The 25,420-nt window shown below is 40.1% G+C and overlaps 1 protein-coding gene across 1 annotated transcript in view; it reads right to left on the reverse strand.

Annotated features, from left to right (window-relative positions):
• The window catches only part of Arf6 (ADP-ribosylation factor 6), a 367,638-nt gene that overhangs the window by 172,232 nt on the left and 169,986 nt on the right, over positions 1-25,420 (reverse strand). The gene's annotated exons all lie outside the window — the stretch shown is intronic.

Here is a 25,420-nt window from a genome sequence, read left to right on the forward strand (position 1 = left end):
GTGAAACTAACAACCTGACTTTTCACCCCGTCTAACATAATACCATTGCCTGCTGTCCCAATAACTTATTTATTACGATACTCTATACAATATAACACAATCCGCAAAAAAGTTTTATCTCTGGTTCCAGTTCTTTACTCGTATTATATATAGCTAAGAAAATATAAAGGTCCAACTAAGCAGTTCAACCAACTCTGAACATCAATCAATCAATCTACTTAAATCATGTTCAATGAAATTTGTACGACTGCCAATTATGCTAGCCACGTTATCCTTGATAGAGACTTCTTTACTCATATTATAAAGGTTCAATAGGTCCAATCCTGAGCGGAATTCCCCTCTTAAAACAGGATTCTATAACTTCACCTACTCTATTACTCTGAGTTCTATTTTTCAGCAACGTGGCCTCCAATTCATCATGTTTTTGTCTAGTCCAATTGCACTCAGTCAGTGGTCTCTCATAACGTATCTAATCAAAAACCGTAGATAGGTCAATCACGGTACGGTCCATATCTGCTATATTTTGCAGGAATCCTAAAAGTTGTGCTTCACTGAAATAACTTTTCCTAAACCCAGTTAGTAATTTTGAAAACATGTCTAATATAGTCAGAAAGAATGATTTTCCAAAGCTTACATGCAATGCATGTCAAACTGACTGGCCTGTAATTTTCAGCTTTATGTCTATCACCCTTTCCTTTATACACAAGGGCTACTATGGAACTGTTATAAACACGTAACTGTAACACATATTTGTGACACGGTGACATGGGTTCTCGGGACCCATTCTATATATCTATTTGTTTATCGCCATCATTTTACATTTAAGCGAAATGATTATCATACTAGATAGTCTACAACCACGTCTTGTTGTATGATAATTCGGAGTCGTTGGAAGGTTATCGTTGACACAGGAAAAGTCATGATAAGAACTCTAGGATGAAAATTCTGTATTTATTACTGTATTCAAAAATATATTTCTACATGTGCCTACAATGTTCTTAAAAAGTAATGTTCATATCTTCGTATTCTTGAGATATGGGTTAAACATTTAATATCACAATTATACAATTTGAAAGCAGGATATGGATTTCTGCAACGGTCCATTCGGCAGTAAATTTTCTTATGAGTATGCATTTTTTTGCTAGTTGCTTTACGTCGCACCGACACAGATAGGTCTTATGGCGACGATGGGACAGGAAAGGGCTAGGAGTGGGAAGGAAGCGGCCGTGGCCTTAAGGTACAGCCCCAGCATTTGCCTGGTGTGAAAATGGGAAACCACGGAAAACCATCTTCAGGGCTGCCGACAGTGGGATTCGAACCTACTATCTCCCGAATACTGGATACTGGCCGCACTTAAGCGACTGCAGCTATCGAGCTCGGTATGAGTATGTATTATAGAATGATAAAGGACAGAGGCTAAATCAACATTTTACAGTGGAATTGATATTTATAAACAAAAAAACAAAAAAAAAGTACATAAGCAATAGGCCAGTAACAAAGAAATAGATCACCATGACGACATAATATAGGTTACTCCCACAGGCAATGTTCGCCGCTGACTGACTTTCCAATAAAATCCGCGAATACTTCCATATTATAGCTCATAAGGTACAAATGTACGAGCTATAAAATATTATAAAGAAGATATATAATTGTCGTTGTACGTACTGTTTACATGTGAAAATGTAATCAGGTAGGCAATATTGGTGGCAGAGGCGCTGATTATTGTTTTTATTAACCTCTTAACACTAATCAGAGGGGAGGGGGGGGGGGGAATTGAAAGGGTCCGACACATCGAAAAATGAAAAGAAATGTCGTATGGCTTTTAGTGCCGGGAGATCCCAGGACGGGTTCGGCTCGCCAGATGCAGGTCTTTTGATTTGACGGCCGTAGGCGACCTGCGCGTCGTGGTGGTGGTGGTGGTGGTGGTGGTGGTGGTGGTGGTGGTGGTGGTGATGGTGGTTATGAAATGATAAAGACAACACATACATCCAGCCCCCGTGCCAGGGAAATTAACCAATGATGGTTAAAATTCCCGACCCTGCCGGGAATCGAGCTCGTGACCCCTGTAACCAAAGGCCAGCACGCTAACCATTTAGCCATAGCGTGAAGGCATCAGCCAAAGAAAAACAGGGGCCACCAGGGGCATGAAAACGAAAGACTCCTTAGGCACCCATACGTAATACTGTCGGAGTTGGAAAGGAACAAGAGTTGACCAACAAAGGTTAGATAGGATAGATGAAAATGAGAGGCCTGGCGCAAGTGGAAGCAACGATAGGACTCAGCTAAGGGCCCCGTGGTCACCAACCCACGCTCCCAAGACACCTGGGGCCCCTTGTAGTCGCCTATTACGACAGGCTGGGGATACCGTGGGTGTTATTCTGCCGTCTCCAACCAAGGGGGGATGGTAGTTGAGATAAATGAAGAAAATGAATCCAATTCGTAGCAGGAGTGAAAGCATAAATATGAATTGTACCAGTGTATCACATACCAGTAGTTATGAGAATATGTATGAACCAGAAGAATGGCATGCTAGGCACGCAACAGTAATGTCATCTATCGGAGGTGAGTGGCAGCAGAAGAGACAAAGCAATCAATGCTATATTTTATTAACTGCATGGGCTTTTGATATTGTAGGCCTTCACATTTAGTTTTCTTCCTATTCGGTGATATTAAGGCACCCAATGTAAAGTGGGTCCTCCACCGTCCTTTCAAGACTCCTCGTTTTATTCTTTAAGCAATCGATACTTCACGATTTTGTTCCTATTTTGATAGTTATCTTCCCAATTCTCCTTGTCAATATGTGGTGATAAACACCTGTTTCACCTTAAGACAATCACGACAGAAACCACTACCAGAGCTAATTAACATGATTGGACAATATTTCCATTTTAGCAATGTTCGGTGTGGTATGGACTAAGCAACATAATCATAAATTACCGTAGCTATCAGTTTGCATTCGGGAGATAGTGGGTTCGAACTCCACAATCGGCAGCCTTGAAGATGGTTTTCCGTGGTTTTCCACTTTCACACCAAGCAAACGCTAGGGCCGTACCTTAATTAAGGCTACGGTCGCTTCCTTCACACTCCTAGCCCTTTCCTATCCCACATAAAATCGTATTCTCCACAACTTTTATTATGTAGTATACTGTATATCGATAGAACCACTAATAACGTAGATAGGCCTATATAATAATTAATTTTAGGCCTTTCCCTAAACTATGTCACCCAGGAGAGAGAAAATTATGTAAAGCCTAGACTGTAGTGCCTTATTCCCCAACTTTATATAGGTACCGATTGTCTTCAAATTATGTTCAGCCACCGTGTCGTGGGTCAGCGTTGATATGGACTAATCAACAGAAGTATACATTAATTAATATATCAGTTATCATAGCCAGTACGGTAACACTTTATAAATGATCGTAAATTGTATTCTCTATAACTTCTCTGTTATGTAATATTTATCGATAGGACCACTAATATAGTAGATATATGAGAATTAAATTTTACGTCTTACCCTAAACTACCATTTTACCCACGGTAGAAAATAATATGTAAAGCCTAGACTGTAGTGCCTTATTTCCCGATTTACATACCGATTTTCACAGCTATTTTGTTGTGAGTCGGAGTTTATTAAGCAACAAAAGTCTAAATTCATGAATAACTATTATCATAGCCTATACGGTTTAACTGTATAAGCCATAAATGATAGCAAACTGTATTCTGTAACTTTCGTCATCTAGTATTTAACGACAGGACTACAAATAATAGTCTATAGATATTTCAGGATTAAATTTTAGACCCTTACCCTAACCTACCATTTCATTCTGCGTGAACAAAATGATTTATAGCTTAAACTGTGCGCCTTATTCCCCGACTCTCCTTACAGGTTTTCATCAAATTCTGTTTAGCCATTCTCGTGATGCACATACATACATACATTACATACATACATACATGACGGAAAATTAAACAATGCACTTCCGTTTTACTCTGGACACAACAGAGACAGAAATACCATTCTTTTTTTAATTTTGAGTAATGTACAGACAAAACTCTCGTTTCATATATATTAATAAGATATAATAAGTAATACTAATTTTAATAAACACCGTATTTCTCCGCCTCTAAAACAGTCAAGCAGTCACCGCCAGTTTAAAGACAAGTTCTTTTCCTGTAGCATATTCTTGTTCTTTCATCCCTCCCCGCCGCCAATTATCTAGGGTTATCTAGGGTCGATATTAATGTGGATTAAACCCACTTTGACAGCTGGATTTCCTTCTTTGTGACAACCGTATGTGGAAGGATGTAATATCTAATACTTCTGCGGTCTTTGGTAGTGTGATGTGTTGTATGTAAACGAAGAGGCCATATTATGATCACACACGCCCAGTTCCCGACGTAGAGGAATTAAAGTAGCACGGCCGGGAATCAAACCCGGGATCCTATTATCCGAAGGCCACTACACAGATTGTTTAACTAAAGAGCTGGGGATTTCCTGGAACAAAGTACCGGTGAAAAATACGTTAAGAGTCGTACTGGGAAGGCACCCTATTATGATTAAAGGATGAGTGACTTGCGTCTATGAAGGAAAAAATCATCTTCAATAGACATTCCAAAATAAGACACCGACTTAAATATTTCACCATCCTACATACCTATCATGTGTGTTAATCTCAACAAACAGACAACAGAGTGGACATTGCTGTTTTCAGTGGTTTTTCTACTAATAATTCTTAGGAGAAATACGTCTCAATGTTTGACCTGATTAATTGCAACAAGCAAGATTTTACCGCCACTAACACGCTAGTAGAGCAAGCTCGGTAACTGGGAAAGCTGTACAGAGGTTCTAATAAACCTATTACCGTGTTGCCTGATAGAACAGGAAGTGAAAAAAAAAAACCACGGAAGGGGGGGGGGGTGCACAGAGATAGGTTCGTTAAGAGAGCGTCAATACAGAGACGGTGTTATCTCGCAGCACGAGTGCTGTCACCCTCTTATTATAGCTCAACGTGGCTCAACTGTATTACGCTGAAATAGAATTATTTATAAATCGCATTGCCATTATTATTATTATTATTATTATTTCGCTGCATCTCTATGGTTATTATCGGGGTTATACAGTCATCCGATAACAGTGAATCCATAGCAACCTGAAATTGTTCATACCTCAAGAAAATATAAATATCTTTAAACTATTAAGTATACTTCTAAAATTTTATCACTCAAAACTGCATTCTATTCATTCTTGATTAATTAATTACTGTGGTCAAAAAAATATTTCCTATTAGCACCGCAAACATGTTTACAGTATCCACCGTAGGCCAATGTCCCCTGTAGGCGGGGGCAGTAGAGTAACACCCACGGATTCTCCTGCTTGCTGTAAAAGCCGACTAAAAGGAGCCTCGGTCTCTCAACTTGGGAGCTTGGGTTGATGACCATGGGGCCCTTAGCTGAGTCCTGGCATTGTTTCCACTTGTGCCAGGCTCCTCACTTTCATCTGTCCTATCCGACCTCCCTTGGTCGATTCTTGTTATTTTCCGACTCCGACGGTATTACGTGTGGAGGCATAGAGAGTCTTGCATTTTCACGCCCTTCGTGGTCCTTGTCGTTCTTTCACCGAGACCTTCATTTTCCGAAGTGTCTGACCCTTTCCATCCCTCCCTCTGATTAGAGTTAAGAATGATTAAGAGAAGAAATTGCACTTCATCTTAACCCTTTCTTGTCTGGCGGAACTTTTAAATCCCGGTTCTATTTTTCGCCATATAATATGTATGAAATTTCTGAAACCTAGATGCCTGTCAAGATTCTTGTCCCATGCAGTATACACTCAAGAATTGCCGAGTCAGTAAACATTTATAGCTAGAGAGCAGTTCGGATCAGCATGAGCCTCTCCTTCATGTTGTATGAAATATGGCGCGAACATATCTGTTTATGTTGTGAGTGAAACAAGTGAGGCATCCTGGAAGTGGCTATTTATATAATATAAAATACGAGTTTTGTTTGTTCATTGCTCAGCATTTGAAAAGAATGGTATTATTTTACTCAAATAAAGTGTAAAATCTGCGGTAAATTAAGAAATAGTACGAAATATTTTACTTGCAGGGAATAATATGAATACATACTTTACTACCTTACAACTTCTTTTTCTGCTACGTTGCAGCGCTTCACTATATGTTTTGTTTGTCTTTCGTGTGTGATGTCTTTGCTCACTGAAGTTATTTGATTTAATTAGGTGTCTTTTCTTCATGTGGCTCATTCGTTTTGTGTCCTAACTCATTCATTAAATGATATATTAATTGGTCCAAGGATTATGCTATTTTTGTGTTTGAACTATCCGCGCTAGTCATATGGACAAAGATAATGACAATTCACAGACATAGCACTCCCATTCCTCGGTGCAAGCCCTGGACCTGAAGAAAGAAACAAAAGACGGCACGAGCAGCGGAATACAACATAAAGGAGTGCTGTCCACGGCCCGTAAGTACGTATACATATTTCTCTAGATATTTCTCTAGTAACGACGGTATTTCTTAACTTACCCCGGATTTTTCACTTTATTGGTGTAAAAGCAATTATGTTCCAGTTGGGACAAATATTATAGTGACATTTCGTGGATACCTTTGGTCTACATAACCCTTAAGAAAAGCTTCTTCCCCTTCACTTTCATTAAATTCTGCATTCATTTTATTCCAAATAACCAGCGAAGAGGGGGTTTCTGCTCTGGCTTGGAGGAAAAATTCGCCTCCGTCAGATTTTTCCGCCGCCAGTGTAGTGAATTGAGATTCTCCGACTCATAGGGTACTCTTAGGAAACGTCCGGCTCCATGGCTAAATGGTTAGCGAGCTGGCCTTTGGTCACAGGGGTCCCGGGTTCGATTCCCGGCAGGGTCGGGAATTTTAACCATCAATGGTTAATTTCGCTGGCACGGGGGCTGGGTGTATGTGTCGTCTTCATCATAATTTCATCATCACGAAGCGCAGGTCGCCTACGGACGTCAAATCGAAAGACCTGGATCTGGCAAGCCGAACTTTTCCTCTGACACTCCCGGCACCAAAAGCCACACGCCATTTCATTTTTCCTAGGAAACAAATTAGTAAAAGGGCATAGTTTTTGCCGCTCTGGGACTCTTCACTATTCGAACCCTCTTGCTGTAAAAGGACGAAGTCGGTTCCCGGATCACGGCTGCCTGCGGCTTGGTCATTATAGCTCTGGAACTTTGGACTGTTAGATCGGCAGTGTTGTACTGTTCGGTAAAAGTGAGAAAATGCGTGGTTTTTCATTTGATCGAGTATTTCATATGAAAGCACCGCTTTTAATCACGCCATTCTTACTGACGCCATTATGACTTATGTTCATTTCAGTTCGGAAAACCACTGTCAGTCGTTCTGAGGATGTAAAAAGGCAGGGAGAGTGTCTGCAATTATAATGAAAATTCCCAAACATAACTGTGACTGATGATAGGCAAGCGGGCCTACCATTATAATGGAAATTCCCTAACCCAGTCTTCATATGAGAAAAGACATTTGGTGACTTCCCCGTCGCGTTTCTAGGGTAACGTTAAGAGCTATGCAATCTAATACAATCTTGCTCACAATATGTACACTACCTAACCTAGAATTCTGTATACAATGTAGAATTACGCAGCGAAGCACGGGTATATCAGCGAGTTGTGTAACAATACTTCAAAGTGTGTATTTAGCAATTCAGATGTATTGTTGTTTGAATGTAACGTGAGTGAAGTGTAAAAATCTACCTGGGACTGAAAAGCTCCGTCGAAAATCAAGAGTACATTCTGTGGCCAAGTGATATAGTAGTCAATAGTTGTAGAAATTTAGCAAATTGTGTGTGTGTGTGTGTGTGTGTGTGTGTGTGTGTGTGTGTGTGTGTGTGTGTGTGTGTAATACATTTACTTCCACAAATATTGGTGTTTAGTGTTTGCAATTTACAATTTTCACACTGGGTAGTCCCGTAGGCGTTCACCAGATTACAAGCTGTAATTTAGGACTGCGTGAAAGAAGAAATATCTTTTTTTAAATATTATCAAAATATCAGTAGGTTAGTTGATAAAATACTTACAGAGAGGATATTAAAAAGAGTCTTCGGCAGTGGTTATGTTAGTGCACATAATTGACAGGGTGTTTCAAATAGCAGTTCAACTGTCCCACCTTCATGAAGGTAATAACTTCTTTAAATAACGCGATACTGTTGTAATAAAATAATAATAATAATAATAATAATAATAATAATAATAATAATAATAATCGTATGGCCTCAGCTACCGTTTACAGACATTTCGATTTGACGCCATCTGGCTGTCTGCTCGTCAATTTCGACGTTCCGTTTTACTCTAGGTCCGCTAGACGGCAGAGTAAACCGGATCTCTCTTGGACGTCTATGGCTGAGATTTAATTAATTTTGTCGGGTAAATACCAAATGTATCACCAGAAATCTTTTACATGCCGACATCGTACGACATGGAGTGTCGAATGGACTTTTCTCCGCCCTTCAAAAATCCGACTACCTCTGCCGGGTTTGAACCCGCTATCTTGGCATCCGGAGGCCGACACTACCACGGATCCACAGAGGCAGTCACTGTTGTAAATTTTGTTTAAAGAAAAGATTTCAACAGAATATACAGTATTTCACTGGGGAAATAGTTAACAGTCGTTGTATTGTTATTGATTATTGTCACTCTTAATTTTCAAATATTACATTGTCAGTTACGGTCGTGAACAAAGGGTCCAGTGTAGTCAAGTAAATATTATAAATAAATCAGCTGGTCTTGTATTCCGATCATTTGTAATTCTTTCTGAGTAGGTAGTTCAAGTATCCGTACCTAATTTATATTTCGCTCCCTCGATCTTTCAGTATTTATGAGCGGTTAGATAATAATAATAATAATAATAATAATAATAATAATAATAATAATAATAATAATAATAATAATAATAATAAAGTCCCTATATCCCAATAATTATATTCAAGTCCTTGGAGTAGCAGTAGTAGTTTTGACAGAAATATTTTTGAGAAATTATTGTAGACAACCTCGTATTTTCCAGTAATTAAGGACACTTTTATTTCCGTCCTGTGGAGTAGGGAAAATAGTAATCCACCAGCTGTAATAATCACATAACCACATTTCAGTTGAGACTTGTAGTGAAGATACGGTATATTAGATAGTATCTTGCCTGTTATGTTCGTATTTTTCCTTGTGTACAGTAACACTTTCGGTAATTTTAGCATTTAACCAAACGCAACATTTCATTTCTATTAGAGCATAGTAGGATAAAGTAGTACTTATAATAATCTTCTGTCTACGCGTTTAACTTTGTTGGTAATCCTTGAGTAGTTCTTGCGAATTTCAAACTTTAGGCCTCATTGCAATTTTCATTTCTATCAGTGCTTAGTAATAACCTATTGTAATTAGGATACGTCCGAACGTAGTTTAAACTATCGTAGTGTACTGTAGTAACTTATTAGAAATGAGAGTGCTTTTACGTATTTCAAATTTTAATTGTGATTTCCATTTATGTTTGTGCTTAGTAATAACCTGTTGTAATTAGAATACGTCTGAACGTAGTTTAAAATTATTGTAGTGTATTATAGTAGGTATCTTAATAAAAATTAGTGTGTTTATTCTATTACTGGGAAATATTTGTGTAGTACAGTATCTGTAGTATCTACAGTACCGGTATCTGTGGTGTCTGTATTTTAACTCTCGTACTAGAATGCTGTTGCAATAATTACGGTAGACTTAACTGCAGTTTAGAATTGTGTAGGCCTAATTCTTGTGTATTATTTTCGGTTTTCAGTAATTAACAGCCTTTTTCATTCTGTCAGGATGTTGTGGAAAAAAATTCGTACAACTACTAGTGGCTTTACGACGCACCGACACAGATAGGTCTCATGGCGACGATGGGATAGGAAAGGCCTAGGAGTTAGAAGGAAGCGACCGTGGCCTTAATTAAGGTACAGCCCAAGCATTCGCCTGCTGTGAAAATGGGAAACCACGGAAAATTCGCACAACTGTATTGTAGTGTAGTAGTAGCTTATATTAATTACCTTGTTGTTGTGTTATGTTTGTGACCTATCCTAGACAATATTTCTTTCCTTTCATTTTTATTTTGCACAGAATAAGTTATTTTATTTTTCCTTTTCTTATTATTCCGTAAAGATAGGCTAAGGAGTGCAAGGAAAGGGAAATGGAGAGCAGAAGATAGAAAAAAACAGGTGGAACAGGGTCATGGGAGGGAGAAAAGGGAAGAGGAAATAGTTCTGCAGCAGTGAAAGAAGATAGGGCTGACCAGGATGGGAGGGGATCAAATCAGGTGGGTAGGGTTGAGGTTCTGGACATGCGAGATTCCACGGTTAGACATATGGGGAAAGTGTGTGGAGGAAAGGGAACCAGGGTAGAGTGTTTTCCAGGAATTAGGTTGAAGCAGATGTTGAGAAAAGTAGAAGAGACGGGAGAGGGAAAGGAGAAGGTGGTAGTGCTTCACGTTGGTACTAACAACGCAAGAGAAGCAGGTATAAGTTGGGAATGTGGTAAATGCAGCACGGGTGAAGTTTGAGGAAGCGGAGATTATCATCAGTGGAATGCTGTGTAGGAGGGATACTGAATGGAAGGTGTGGGGATTTAAGTGAGACTATGGAGTGGGTATCTGGGAAACTGGGAGAGAGATTTCTATATCCTAATGGGTGGGTAGGAGACAGAGATCTGCGTTCAGATGGCCTTCACTTAAACCGCAGTGGTACATATAAGTTAGGAGATTTGTTTAGAAATGTTACAGACAGGTACATTCAGGGAAACGGGGTGGCCTAGGGAGCTGTGATAAGGATACAGGGAAATGGAAGTCAAGTAGGAAAGACATAAAAATGTTAGTTCTCAACTGTAGAAGTATTGTAATGAAAGGAATCGAATTAGGTAACGTGATATATATACTCTTACCAGATACTGTAACAGGAGTTAAATCATGGCTGAGAAATGATATAATGGATGCAGAAATATTCTCTGGAGTGTGTATCGTGGAGATAGAATAGGATTAGTAGGAGGGGGAGTATTCATTCGGATGAAAGAATAATTTGTAAGCTACGAAAAAGTTAAAGATGACATACATGAAATTCCAGGTGTAATGCTCATCTCTAAAGATAATAGGCGACTTTGTCTTTGGAGTGTACACATAGGGAAAGGGTAGCGCTGATGCTGATTCAGAATTATTTGATAAGATAATCAGCTATGTTGGAAATGATATGGAAATGAATGTGAGAGTAGCAGGTGATCTCAATTTACCAAATGTCAATTGGGAAAGTAATGCGAACGACAGGAAGCATGAACAACAAATGTCAAATAAGTTAATACGGGAAGGGCAGCTGATTCAGAAAGTGATGGAGCCAACTAGAGGAAAGAATATTTTGGATGGGGTGCTGGTAAAAACAGTTGAGCTCTGTAGAGAAACCGAAGTAATAGATGGTATTAGTGATCACGAAACTGTTTTTGTCGTATTTAAAAATAAATGTGAAAGAAAGGAAGATATTGAATTAGGACTATTAGGCAGTACCATATGGCTGATAAAACAGGCATGAGCGAGTTTTTCAAAAGTAACTATGATCGGTGGAAAACAGTAAAAAAAATAAAAAAATAAACTATGGGATGGGTTTAAAGCAATTGTTGAGGAATGTGAAAATAGCTTTGTAACTTTAAAGGTGGCGAGGAATAGTAAAGATCCACTATATTATAATAGAGCAGTAAAGAGACTAAGGAGGAGGTACAGGTTGGAAAGAAAGAGAGTTAGAAATGGCTGTGGAAGTAAGGAGAAATTGAAGGAACATACTAGCAACTAAGTCAGCTAAGGATAACATGATAGCAAGCATAATTGGTGGCCATACTTAGTGAAAAATGGAAATGTATACATACTTTAAGGCAGAAACAGGTTCCAAGAAGGACATTCCAGGAATCATTAATGGACAAGGGGAGAGTGTATGCGACGATCTTCAAAAGGCAGAAGTATTCAGTCAGCAGTATGTAAAGATTGTTGGTTATAAGGATAATGTCCAGACAGAGGTGGTGACTATTACTATAGTATGAAAATTCACCTATGATAACATTTACAGTAAACTACAAAAGTTGAAAACTAGAAAAGAGGCTGGAATTGATAAGATTTCTGAGGATATACTAAAGGCAATGGGTTGGGATATAGTACCATATCTGAAGTACTTATATCATTACTGTTTGCAGGATGGAGCTATACCAAATGAATGGATAGTTGCTATAGTAGCTCCTGTGTATAAAGGAAAGGGTGATAGACATAAAGCTGAAAATTACAGGCCAGTAAGTTTGACATGCATTTCATTTAAGCTTTGGGAAAGCGTTCTTTCCGATTATATTATACATGTCTGCAAAATTAATAACTGGTTTGACAAAAGGCAGTTTGGTTTTAGGAAAGGTTATTCCACCGAAGCTCAACTTGTAGGATTCCAGCAAGATATAGCAGATATCTTGGATTCAGGAGGCCAAATGGAGTGTATTGCGATTGACCTATCTAAGGCATTTGATAGGGTAGATCATGGGAGACTACTGGCTAAAATGAGTGTAAATGGACTAGAAAAAAGAGTGACTGAATGGATGGCTGTATTTCTAGAAAATATAACTCAGAGAATTTTAGAGTAGCCGAAGCTTTATCTGATCCTGGAATATTTAAGAGGGAAATTCCTCAAGGCAGTATTATTGGATCTTTATGTTTTCTTATATATATCAATGATATGTGTAAAGAAGTGGAATCAGATATAAGGCTGTTTGCAGATGATGTTATTTTGTACAGAGTAATAAATCAGTTACAAGATTGTGAGCGGCTGCAGGGTGACCTCGATAGTGTTGCGAGTTGGACGGTAGGCAATGGTATGATGATAAACGGGGTTAAAAGTCAGGTTATGAGTTTCACAAATTGGAAAAGTCCTTTGAGTTTTATTTACTGCGTTGATAGGGTGAAAGTTCCCTTTGGGGATCATTGTAAGTATCTAGGTGTTAATACAGGGTCTTTATTTATGCTTGGCAAGGACTTTCCCGCTCGACCTTGGCCGCCAGTGACGGTTCAGTTCCCGGCTACAGCACGTGCGTATGTACGGCAGAATACGGTGCTCAAAATCATTATCATGTATTTTATTCACCATGTTTACAGTTTGTGATCAAAATAATTATCGTGCATTATCGTGCATTATCACGCATTTTATCACCATTTTTACAGTTTATGCAGAATATGTTTCCCGTGCGCTGCCAAACATAATCGGCATCTCCTAATGAAGCTTTCGGTTACTCTACCAAGTTCTTCGGCACTGATGGATGCAATTGCAGCTCTTACATTATCTTTAAGTTCATCTAGTGTGTGAGGATTGTTCCCCTAAACTACATTTTTTAACATTTCCCACAAATAAAAATCACATGCCGTTAAATCTGGGCTACGAGGGGGGCACAGATTTTTACTTATGATCCTCGTGCCAAACACGCTTCAGTAACGAGATAACGACCTTTACGTCTATTTTTAATGTTTAATGCACCTGTACGTTTGAATCTCTTGGCCAGTTGTTTTACTGTCCGATTGATAGGAATCGGTCTCCTTGGAAATTTCGCTCAAAACTTTTGTCTTGTCCTAGCGCACGATTTTCTGCACTCAATGTAAGTATTGTGCGTATACACGTTTACGTAACGAATATTTCACACACAATACAGCACTATACACAATCACAATAAAACACTATACAATACGACATACAGTACGCAGTAGCTTCACTGAACACCCTACTATCTCGGAGCTCAGCTCTCAGCAACTGCAAGAAGTGCCGGAAACCGCCCGCGCCAGCGGCCGGTAGCGGTCTGACATTGGCGGCCAAGGTCGAGCGAGAAAGTCCTTGCCAAGCATAAATAAAGACCCTGTATAAGGAAAGATCTTCATGGGTGATCACATAAATATGATTGTTAATAAGGGGTACAGATCTCTGCACATGGTTATGCGGGTATTTAGGGGTTGTAGTAAGGATGTAAAGGAGAGGGCATGTAAGTCTCTGGTAAGACCCCAACTAGAGTATGGTTCCAGTGTATGGGACGCACACCAGGATTACTTGATTCAAGAGCTGGAAAAAATCCAAAGAAAGGCAGTTCGATTTGTTCTGCATGATTTTCGACAAAAGAATAGCGTTACAAAAATGTTGCAAAGTCTAGGCTGGGCTGGGAAGACTTAGGAGAAAGGAAACTAGCTGCTCGACTAATTGGTTGATGCACTCACTCAACCAGCATTTTTATCTCAGGGGTATTACGGTTCTTATCTAACGCAATTAACAAACAATAAAAAATTGTGAAGATACGGTATATCCAATTAAATATCTGGGCGCCATCTAATCTGTATACAGGGTTGAACGGGGCACTCAAATTATTAACTTTAAGGCTCAACATTAAAAAAAAAAAAAAAAAAAAATCAGATCAAAGGGGAAAATGGGAGGCTCCGTCCTAGGAAAGGGGACGGATATTTTAAACGGTCAACAAGGGTTTACTATTCTACAAGAACCTGGAACTGTTTCCTTGCAAGTGCTAAAGGAGCATTTTATTTAAAAAACTGGAACACACGCAAAATTCGTTGACCCTTATTTTGCCTATAATTTGGTAAATAATTCCTGAGAATTCACATAGTAAAATTTTACACCAGAGACCTCCTATCCACTTGGGTGGTTGAACTGTTGATTGCTGAGGTTTGAAATAGGACCCTCATTTATGATCGGGACCCATTTACTTGTTGGCAAAGTGGGCGCGATCACATAAATTATGTCATCGTCTCCACCTTTATTGAGATGAGACCAACCCGGGTAGTACAATGCCGTCCCCGGGTTCCTAACTATGCTATCGTTAACTGAGGGAAACGACAAAGGGACTCTAACCTAATGGTCCAAATGTAGGGATTTGTCATCACATTCAACATCACAAACTTGGCTTGTTATTTACAACAACTTGACATTATTACGTCATTTCACCAGCTGACTTCCCTAATATCCATCATCATCATCCGAAATATTATTATTATTATTATTATTATTATTATTATTATTATTATCATCATCTGTGGAGATCATCATTATCGTAACACTTAATCATCATTGGTTTAATATTTCAATTTCATCTTTCACCATTAATACTATTCAGACTTAATACAATAAATACTTCTCTTTATGCTTCTTCAAATTATTATTATTATTATTATTATGATAAATTAGTTCCCCTTGTTTCGTAATTAACTATTATTTTTAATTGCATAACCCTTTACAATTTCGGTCTTGTTTGGCACTAAGCACTCAGTTAAGACACGATTTACTTGGAATATTATTATTATTAATTTGAATTTTTATATTTTAATTTCCAATCTTTAGAATTTAGTCACATACGTTAAATCCCATAAGAACCACCAAGATCCGACTTCGCATCGGTCGGGACAAAATAACGGTATTCGAACCGCAGCCTTATTCCATTTCGTACTGTCGTTAATTTATGGGAACACCATGTCCTCCCAAAACAAATCTCATATGCCATGGTACCTCGCGGCTGGGAATCTCCCTCCAGTCCCTGCGAGTGCTAAATCATTCATTCATTCATTCATTCTCATACGAAGTCAATTTATTCCACTGGAACTCTTCAAATATTTAATTCATTAATATTTTAATCCTCGGTGTGTGGACTCTTCTGCCACTCATAACACCGGAAGCGGCATATAATATCGACGTAGGCCTCGGGATTCATCTATTTCTTCATCAACATCACTACGACTCAAGTTTATCTCATGCCGGATTTTTGTACCGCCCGAGTTCCAAAATAAAAAATGGACTTAACCCACTCTGGGCCTTCAACATAGCGTGACCATCATATACAGGTACCTCTATTGCTAAACTAATTATGATTACTGTATTATGGAGTCCAAAAACCAACAAATAATATTTAAAATCAACTTTACTGCCCGAATTAAAATCTCCATGTGCCACATGCCATCTCCACATTTAAATTACTTTAACTTGCAATAATTCTATCAGACAAACAAACGGATTTTAATCTAGTCCCACAACATTTAAATTCACTGGCAACCCTCTACCTCTGGATAATCATACAACATGCCTTAATATCTACAAATTTTACGATTAACTGACCTAAGTCAAACACATCTGGAGCACTTCTAAAACGAATCTCAATTTATCGTTACGTGAAACGTGCACCTATACAATCATGAACACTTCAAGCAGCCCAAGGCGACTCGTTTCACAATCAAATTACCATACCGTATTTTATAGCGAATACCATTTTTTCTCGAAAAATTTTCTTGAAAACACTAGGGAGGGAATTATGCGAGTGGTGCTTCTAGGCATTCAGAAAGGAAGGTATTAGGTAAAAGTTATATTACGGTAATACCGGTATGTGAAAAAAGTGGTAACTACCGGTATTTATTTTCAATTAACACAAAAGAATACCAAGGTTTCATTAGGCTACAATGAAGAGCAGCAATGCATTGTTTCATTGTTTCTTTTCTCTCACTATTCTGCAGCCTCACTTTCGTCACTATCATCACTATATTCAGGTTCAGATAACACATCATCTTCGTTTTCACTATTCCACAACATGTCGTCCTCGGAACCGTCAATGGCACAAGAAATTCCGTTTTTTTTAAACTCTTCTTAACAATATCGACATTAATTTTCTGCCACGCCCGGATTTTCCACTCGCACATCGTCGGTACTGATGGCTTCCTTCCTCCTGGAGTAAGCTGATGAGATCCCGCCGCCATCCATTCCGAATACGGGCGTCGAAGATGTTCTTTGAAAGGTTTGTTGACGCTGACAACTAAAGGTTGAAGAATGGACGTTAAAGCTCCAGGGATGATGTCAGGATGGGACTTCTTCAGTTTCATTTTCTCTTTTACAGCTTCCATAAGGTGACCCCGGAAACTGTCTAGGACAAGAAGGGACTTCTTTTGTAATAATGCCCCTGGTCGTCTTCCCCAGACTTTCTCCAACCAATCCAATATCACATCTGCTGTCACCCAGCCCTTTTCTTGAACTCGTAAGTGAACTCCATGTGGGATAGTCTCTTTTGGTAATGTCTTCCTTTTAAAGATGGCATACGGTGGAAGTTTATAGCCGTCTGCTGTAATGCACATCACTGTGCATCTCCGCTCCAGTCAACTTCACAAAGACACTTTTTGAGCCAGTTGGAGCAACGGTGGTGTTATGCGGCATATAAAAAATACTGGCGTCTGGTCAGCGTTACCAACCTGAGAGAGTAAATAGTAATATTGCTGTTGCACTTGTATTACGTAACGATGGAACTCGATTACCTTATCTGTGTAGTCTCGAGGTAAACGCTGGCACAAAGATGTTCTCCTCCGTAAACTGAGTTTTTGCCGTCTCATAAAACGAATCACCCAATCAATGCTTGCTTTAAAATCCTTTGTCAATTTTGAGCGTGACAGCTTTGTTCTGAATCATTTCGTAAGAGACAGCACAACCATCATTCCGAAGTTCATTGACATAAGCAATTACACCATTATCAATTTCGGAATATTTCCCTGTTTTAGGGCCACGGACAGATTTGGAGCTTGCCTTTGCAGCCATGAGTATCTTTTTGTCTCCGCCAATACTGTATTGAATTAGGACCAACGGAGAAATGTCTTCCTGCAGCTTTCACTCCGTTTGTATCGGCGTAAGATACCACATTTAATTTAAATGTTGGCGTGTAGTTTGAATATTTCGACATTATGACGACTTGCAACAAACTGACCTAGAAACACGTCTGCAACTTCATTGTTCAAATTTACGGTATGTTGTGACAATGGAAACATTTTTTATGTCGAGTACCGCTGTGTTCATTGTCCATTATCAAGTCATTTGAAGGCCGCACAAGTAAGAACAAACCAGGAGAGGGAATTATGCGCGATATTAATAAAATAATTATTAATGATGAAAAATCGTAGGGGAGGGAAGTATGAGAGGGGGGTCTTATGCGAAAAAATGCGGTAATTAACGAATATGATCCTCCATCCGCTAACGTCTAGCAATCTACAAAATTACATTGATACGGTACTCATCTCAGCCAGTAGTCTGCTGAACCGGACGAGGAGCACATGGTCCGTCCAGTTTAGCACGAGATCCTGCTATTCTCCATGTCAGCAAGTGGAGGTAATCCTTTACACTTTTCAACAGGACATTTTACATTGTAGAAACACAAATAAAAATTAACACTTGGAAGATTTTACACTCTAATTATAACAAAAAAGAAATTTGTACACTGCTGGTTTCTTATCTGGCCCACTTAATGTAAACGTACATTCTTCATTCCTTCCCGGCACTAAGGAACTCGCGTTACATCGGTATCACATTCAACGGCCCGGCGTGCACTCGAGTTTCGACCCGCTCCTTCCGTGAATGTTCGCGTTTCTCCCGCCTTCCGTTCGTTTGTCTGAACCGGTATCAGTTTGTAACCGACTGTTCACTGGCGTCTAATTATGCAAAGGACCGCGACCGTCCTTGCGTAATATGCACTGTTCTCTAGATTATTATATCACTCCTACCCGCAGGTTTATATTTAATTAGTTCCGTAAATGTTTATACATTTCGATGGATCTGCCGGTAGGCAACTACTAGTAACTTTCTCCGGTATTCGAACTCCTGATAATGTGTGGTTACTTGCTTCTGGCGTCCCTCACCTTCAAACCAATCAGCGAATAGAGTCATTGATTTTTCAGAATCATGACAGTCAATCTCCATTAATTAATAACTTTTAATATCTGGTTAGGCTTCTAAATTTCTCCTTATCTCGAATCTATACTCAGTTTCTTTTTATAAATTTAATCAGTGGAGTTACATTTGATAGCGCCTCCTATAATGAGGTTAGCTCGACTGCATCTCCCCGGCGAATTTTACTATTGGTCCATAGCTACGCGGCAGTCTGATATTTAATATTTTTTCCTTAAGCGCCAACAGCTCGCTTCACCCCCGGCTGCCACCCTGGTCTTTCCGTGACGTCATTTCCAGGAATCTTGCGCGCCGTATTTTCCCTATTCCAAATATTACTTGGCTCTTAGGCTGGAGATTTTCCGCTGACTCGGAAATAACCATTCACTTCTCCCTTCAACTTGGCACTAATTTCTGAGAATACTAATTTAGCTGCCCTTTGTGTTTCATAATCTCTAGTGGGGACAAGGAAGGGTCTGTGGTAGGTTTCACAATACCTTCCGAACTGGCCAGTACTTACAATATATAATGTATTAATGTAAGATATTCTGCTTAGCGAATATGCAATATATTCCTTAATAAGTACAATTGAATGACGCAGCTGACACCCCCATCAGGGTACAATAAGGAAAGATCTTCATTGGGGTGATCACATAAATACTATTGTTAATGAAGGATACAGATCTCTGCACATGGTTATGAGGGTATTTAGAGGTTGTAGTAAGGATGTAAAGGAGAGGGCATATAAGTCTCTGGTAAGACCCCAACTAGAGTATGGTTCCAGTGTATGGGACCCTCACCAGGATTACTTGATTCAAGAACTGGAAAAAATCCAAAGAAAAGTAGCTCGATTTGTTCTGGGTGATTTCCGACAAAAGAATAGCGTTACAAAATGTTGCAAAGTTTGGGCTGGGAAGACTTGGGAGAAAGGAGACGAGCTACTCGACTAAGTGGTATGTTCCGAGCTGTCAGTGGAGAGATGGCGTGGAATGACGTCAGTAGACGAATATATTTGAGTGATATATTTAAAAGTAGGAAAGATCACAATATGAAGATAAAGCTGAAATTCAAGAAGACAGATTGGGGCAAAATTAGTTTATAGGTAGGGGAGTTAGGGATTAGAATAACTTACCAAGGGAGATGTTCAATAAATTTCCAATTTCTTTGCTATCATTTTACAAAAGGCTAGGAAAACAACAGATAGGGAATCTGCCACCTGGGCGACTGCCCTAAATGCAGATGAGTAGTGACTGACGACCACAACCTGTATAAGGGTACCATTTTAGCGTAATTATAAATGTGATATCGGATGCTGATATAACTGACTTATTACTCAAAGACTAACCAGATAACTCTCAAAACTCAGATATAGACAGCGAAGATTATGAAAACGGTTTATTGAATGTTTTGGATACTAGTAATGCCTCACAAAGTAATTTCGATTCAGTGTTTGCATCTGCTCTTGTAAATGATGGTACAAAGTGGTCACTTTTAAAGGTTCTATACATGCCGAGAATCAATTTCCTAATAGCACTATGAAAGGGGGGGGGGGGGGATGATGCCAGTTCTGCACCCAGTTCGTCTGCAGAACGCCCTGAGACAAATGCACTCACTTGCTCACGTTATAGAGCAATGGTAATAAGACAAACTGAGAGTTTCCCTGATCACTCTTATGCAGCTCCCCATTGAACTTGTTACAGTTTTGTGCAGCATGTTTTGAGAGGTAAGCTAACTGAACCATCTCCAGATGTTGTAAGAATAATTCAGTGCACAGAGAAGGAATTTAGGTTGAGAGTTATATTAGATGAGCAGATGAATGCCAGCAATCTAGAGAAAATTATTGTCCAGTCAGTGGCAATGAAGACGAGTACTGGAGATAACTTGCCTTTCCATTTCTCACATCCAGTGGATTGTGAATACCTTTGTGAAGAGCTGTATGAATTACAGATCCTGAGGAAAGTTGCAGAAATGTATCTATTCATTAGGCTAGTGAGTTATGGCAAAAGGCAATCCTTGTACAAAGTTCATGGCGACTCTTCTAGTGTTAGAACCTGAACAAATATATATATATATATATATTTTTTTTTTTTTTTGCTGTACGTCGCACCGACACAGAAGATATGTCCTTATAGCGACGATGGGACAGGAAAGGGCTAGGACTGGGAAGGAAGCAACCGTGGCCTTAATTAAGGTACAGCCCCAGCATTTGCCTGGTGTGAAAATGGGAAACCACGGAAAACCATTTTCAGGGCTGCCGACAGTGGGGTTCGAACCTACTATCTCCCGAATACTGGATAGTGGCTGCACTTAAGCGACTGCAGCTATCGAGCTCGGTTTAGCCATGTGTAGGCTAAACATGGGTTGAATGGTGCCACCTTTTTTGTTCACTACCTGTATTATACTGATAAAATATCAGGATGCATGATATTGTATAGAGGTTGTAAAAACTTTAATGATTATTTTGTTGCCAGTATCTCCTTTTAATGTACTACTGTAGCATGAATTTTTAATGCATATATCAGGGTCTATTTATATCCTAGTGAGTACCAACGAATAACGTTGCGTGGTGCTTTCAAAAGTAGGAAAGATCACAGTATGAAGATAAAGTTGGAATTCAAGAGGACAAATTGATGCAAATATGCAATTATAGGAAGAGGAGTTAGGGACTGGAATAATCTACCAAGGAAGATGTGCGATACATTATCAACTTCTTTGAAATAATTTCAGAAAAGACTAGGGAAACAACAGATAGGAAATATGTCACATGGGGTAAGTGGCCTAAATGCAGACCAATGGCGATTGATTGACTCAGAATAGCAAGATTCTAAACCTACAAGAAGATTAATTACTTTCTTTTACTGGAATAAACTTTCTGATGGGTGACAACTGTTTACCGTCATGGAAGCATTATTGGGCTACGAGTGCAGATTTGGGTGTAAAAGCGGTAGCTGAGACTGTCTAGAAATAGATCTGAAGATAGTTTGCGCTTTTTGCACGTGAATGATAACAGTGCAAAGCAATCTCCACACAGGCCATGAAGGCCCTTGGAGGGATGGAAGGTAAAGGCTTCTACCAATCGTAACCTCGGCAAGTGATGGGGTAGAGTGGCCGGCTCTACGCCCAGCCGCCTTTGCCCCCAGGAATTAACCTGGTATTCATTTTTTGTGTAGGCTGAGTGAACCTCAGGGCCATATGCACCTCCGGAAGTGGAAATCTCGTTTCTTAAATTTTACGACTTCCTGACAGGGATTCGAACCCACGTCCTTCCGGGCGAACCGAGCACCGCCTCGGCCAGGCAGCCCCTGACAACAGTGCAGTTCCACAAAACAATGGGGATGAACTGCACAAACTAACACCAATGATCAAGAGCCTAAATGTCAGATATAAGGAGGTTTACAATGGTACACGGGAACTAAGTGTCGATGAATCTATTACACTATTCAAAGGCAGAAGCTCGCCGAAACAGTATAATCCTATGAAACCAGTGAAACGCGGTTACAAGCTGTGGACCAAAAGGGATATACTTTTTCATTCATAGTTTATCAAGGCAAGGGGGAACAAAATGCAGAATTTGCTGAATACAGTTTGGGAGAACGTGTTGTTCTGCAGTTAACAAAGCCATTTTGGGGACAGGGAAGTATTTTCCGACAAATTTTTCTCCACCGTAAAGTTTACCCGTGGGACAATTCGCCATACTAGACGTGCGTTCCCAGACAACTTGGTGACTGACAAGAAAATGGCTCGTGGGGATTGTGATTACTTCTTCTCAAATTTGGGTAGAGGAGTTTATAAGTGGAAACATAATAGAGCTGTCTACCTCGAATTATCATGGAACTGAAACCATCACTGTGCAAAGAACAATGAAAGATGGCTCAAAAAGAACCGTAGTGTGTCCAGAGACTGTGTCAGACTATTAATCAATTCATGGGAGGTGATGATCTTGCAGATCGTCTTCGTGCCTTCTATCCAAAACCAAAACTAAACCCCATAGCACTACAGCCCTTGAAGGGTTTTGGCCTACCAAGCGACCGCTGCTCAGCCCGAAGGCCTGCAGATTACGAGGTGTCGTGTGGACGGCACGACGAATCCTCTCGGCCGTTATTCTTGGTTTTCTACACCGGGGCCGCTATCTTACCGTCAGATAGCTCCTCAATTCTAATCACGTAGGCTGAGTGGACCTCGAACCAGCCCTCAGGTCCAGGTAAAAAATCCCTGACCTGGTCGGGAATCGAACCCGGGGCCTCCGGCTGTGCCTTGTATCCAATGGATATTTTGGGGTGTTCTGGATATTACATTTGTCAATGCCTATGTGTTGTATAATGACCTCACTGACAAAATTACCATGCTAAAGTTTAGACGTTCTGTTGCGCAAGGGATGATGGCAAGGAAGGATGTATCACGTGGACAGAAAATAATTCTGGCAGGCAATGACATGCAAATCAGATATACAATGAAGGAAAACAGCTTTCTCTGTTCCACGCGATATCCACACGGGCAACACAGGTATCCACTATCCAAAGTTTGTGCCTGATAGGGGACAATGTGAAGTCTGAGGCTCCCAAAAAGTTGAATCGAGACCCCATTCCAAATGTTCACATTGTAATGTATCCCTGTGTGTCAATGAGAAGAACTGCTTCATTGAATACCACAAAATGTTAGTCCGAGGTCAGACGCAATGACAGTGAAGTTGTTCATTAAAAAACATGTTTTTCTGTCATAAACCATATGATTTGTGTGTCATTATGTTCAGTCGTACAATCTGTTGATTTAACAGTCCTCCAGTGTCACTTTTATTAAAATGTTGATGTAATAGTACTCTTGTGTCCTTTTTATTAAAAGAGTATTTATTGTAAATGTGTCAATTGTGAGATGATTATTTTAACTGAGTTCACACCCGGAAACCTCCATCTATTGCCCGACGGGACATCCAGAAAAGCAATTTAGGTTCAATCCAAAATTTTTGAAATGTAGTACATAACTTAGTTAGGCAATGCTTGTTAAAAATATAGTAATAAGTTACCGCATCCAAAACAATTGGTCTTCAACGCTTCGGCTACAAAGGGACAATAATCACCACCACCATCATCTTTAGACCAATGTTTGTGACGGTAATCCCAGAACAGGTTCAATATTTGCCCAGCAGGAGGCATTTGTCGGTCAGTTTGACATCACTTGTAAGGTCGCTGGTGTATAGACAGAAAGTGTACGACTGAGGTAAACCTGGAAATAGTACCGATTTCTGCTAATGACGTCATTCGAAATGTGATACTTTTGTAAGGATGATGGCAAGAAGTGGATGTCGCCGCTCATGTTGCAGCGTCAGAGTGATGTCTCCAGAGTTTGAAAGAGGTTCAGGGAGAGAGATGATGTTGATCGACAAGGGACGGGACGACAACGAAAAACAACTCGCGGGCGCAGGAAGGATCAGTATTTGTTGCTTTCAGCACGCGGTAGCCCCACTGCTAATGCCACCTTGTTCCGCCAGATCTTCGGAGGGCTACCGGAGTGAAAGTGCCAGATCAGATAGTGCGAAATTGGCTAGACGACGGTCCTCTTAAACCACACCATACGGCAGTTTGTGTGAGGTGGGCAACAACTCATCGCCTATGGCATCTGGGACAGTGGAAGCGTACGCTCTTTCCTGATGCTACAACAAACATGAAAACATACAACAGGAGCATTAGCATCTGGAAACGATCCAGTGAGAAATGGAACGAACCGTTCATCCTGGAGCGCCACCAACAGTAAACGGGGTTCTGTCATGTTTTGTGGTGCGATCACGACATGTTCGATCAATGTATGCCTCATAATTCCTATTCCGAGTAAAATGACTGGCCTGGTATTGACGTCCGAAACGGGGGAGGAGCTTACGGTCAGCTGTTTCCAATATGGCGGCGAGATAGTGACGGGACAAGGTAAGTAGACTATTATAAGGTAGGCCACTCCCGCCCGTTCAGCGGAGAATTTACCCACACTGCTTTGCGCGCTGTGACGTCATGTGGCGGATAACTCAGGCCCCGGCAGACTTAGGAGTGAATTTTTTTTTGCTAGGGGCTTTACGTCGCACCGACACAGATAGGTCTTATGGCGACGATGGGATAGGAAAGGCCTAGGAGTTGGAAGGATGCGGCCGTGGCCTTAATTAAGGTACAGCCCCAGCATTTGCCTGGTGTGAAAATGGGAAACCACGGAAAACCATCTTCAGGGCTGCCGATAGTGGGATTCGAACCTACTATCTCCCGGATGCAAGCTCACAGCCGCGCGCCTCTACGCGCACGGCCAACTCGCCCGGTAGGAGTGAAAGAGGAGGTAACTAGTGAGTGTGTGCGTGAGGAACTAGTAAAAAGGAAGCGTTGTGAGAGAAGCTGTCATCCATGAGTAAAAACAACAGTAATTGTGCAGTTGCAAATTGCAACAATTATGGTCGTAAGACGAGTGGTATAATGTATCATCGTTTCCCTAAAGATGCAATGACACACAGAGAATGGTTATCGCGGTGCAAGCGTGCCGATGAAATTAACGTGAACAATGCACGTATATGCTCAGCTCATTTCCTTCCGGAGGATTACGAGCGTGATTTAAAGAATGAGCTGCTCGGTTTACCGCTAAATAAGAAACTAAAAGCAAATGCAGTTCCATCACAGCATTTACCAAATTGGCACGG

Source organism: Anabrus simplex, chromosome 4, assembly GCF_040414725.1.
Source record: "Anabrus simplex isolate iqAnaSimp1 chromosome 4, ASM4041472v1, whole genome shotgun sequence".
Lineage (NCBI taxonomy): Eukaryota > Metazoa > Arthropoda > Insecta > Orthoptera > Tettigoniidae > Anabrus > Anabrus simplex.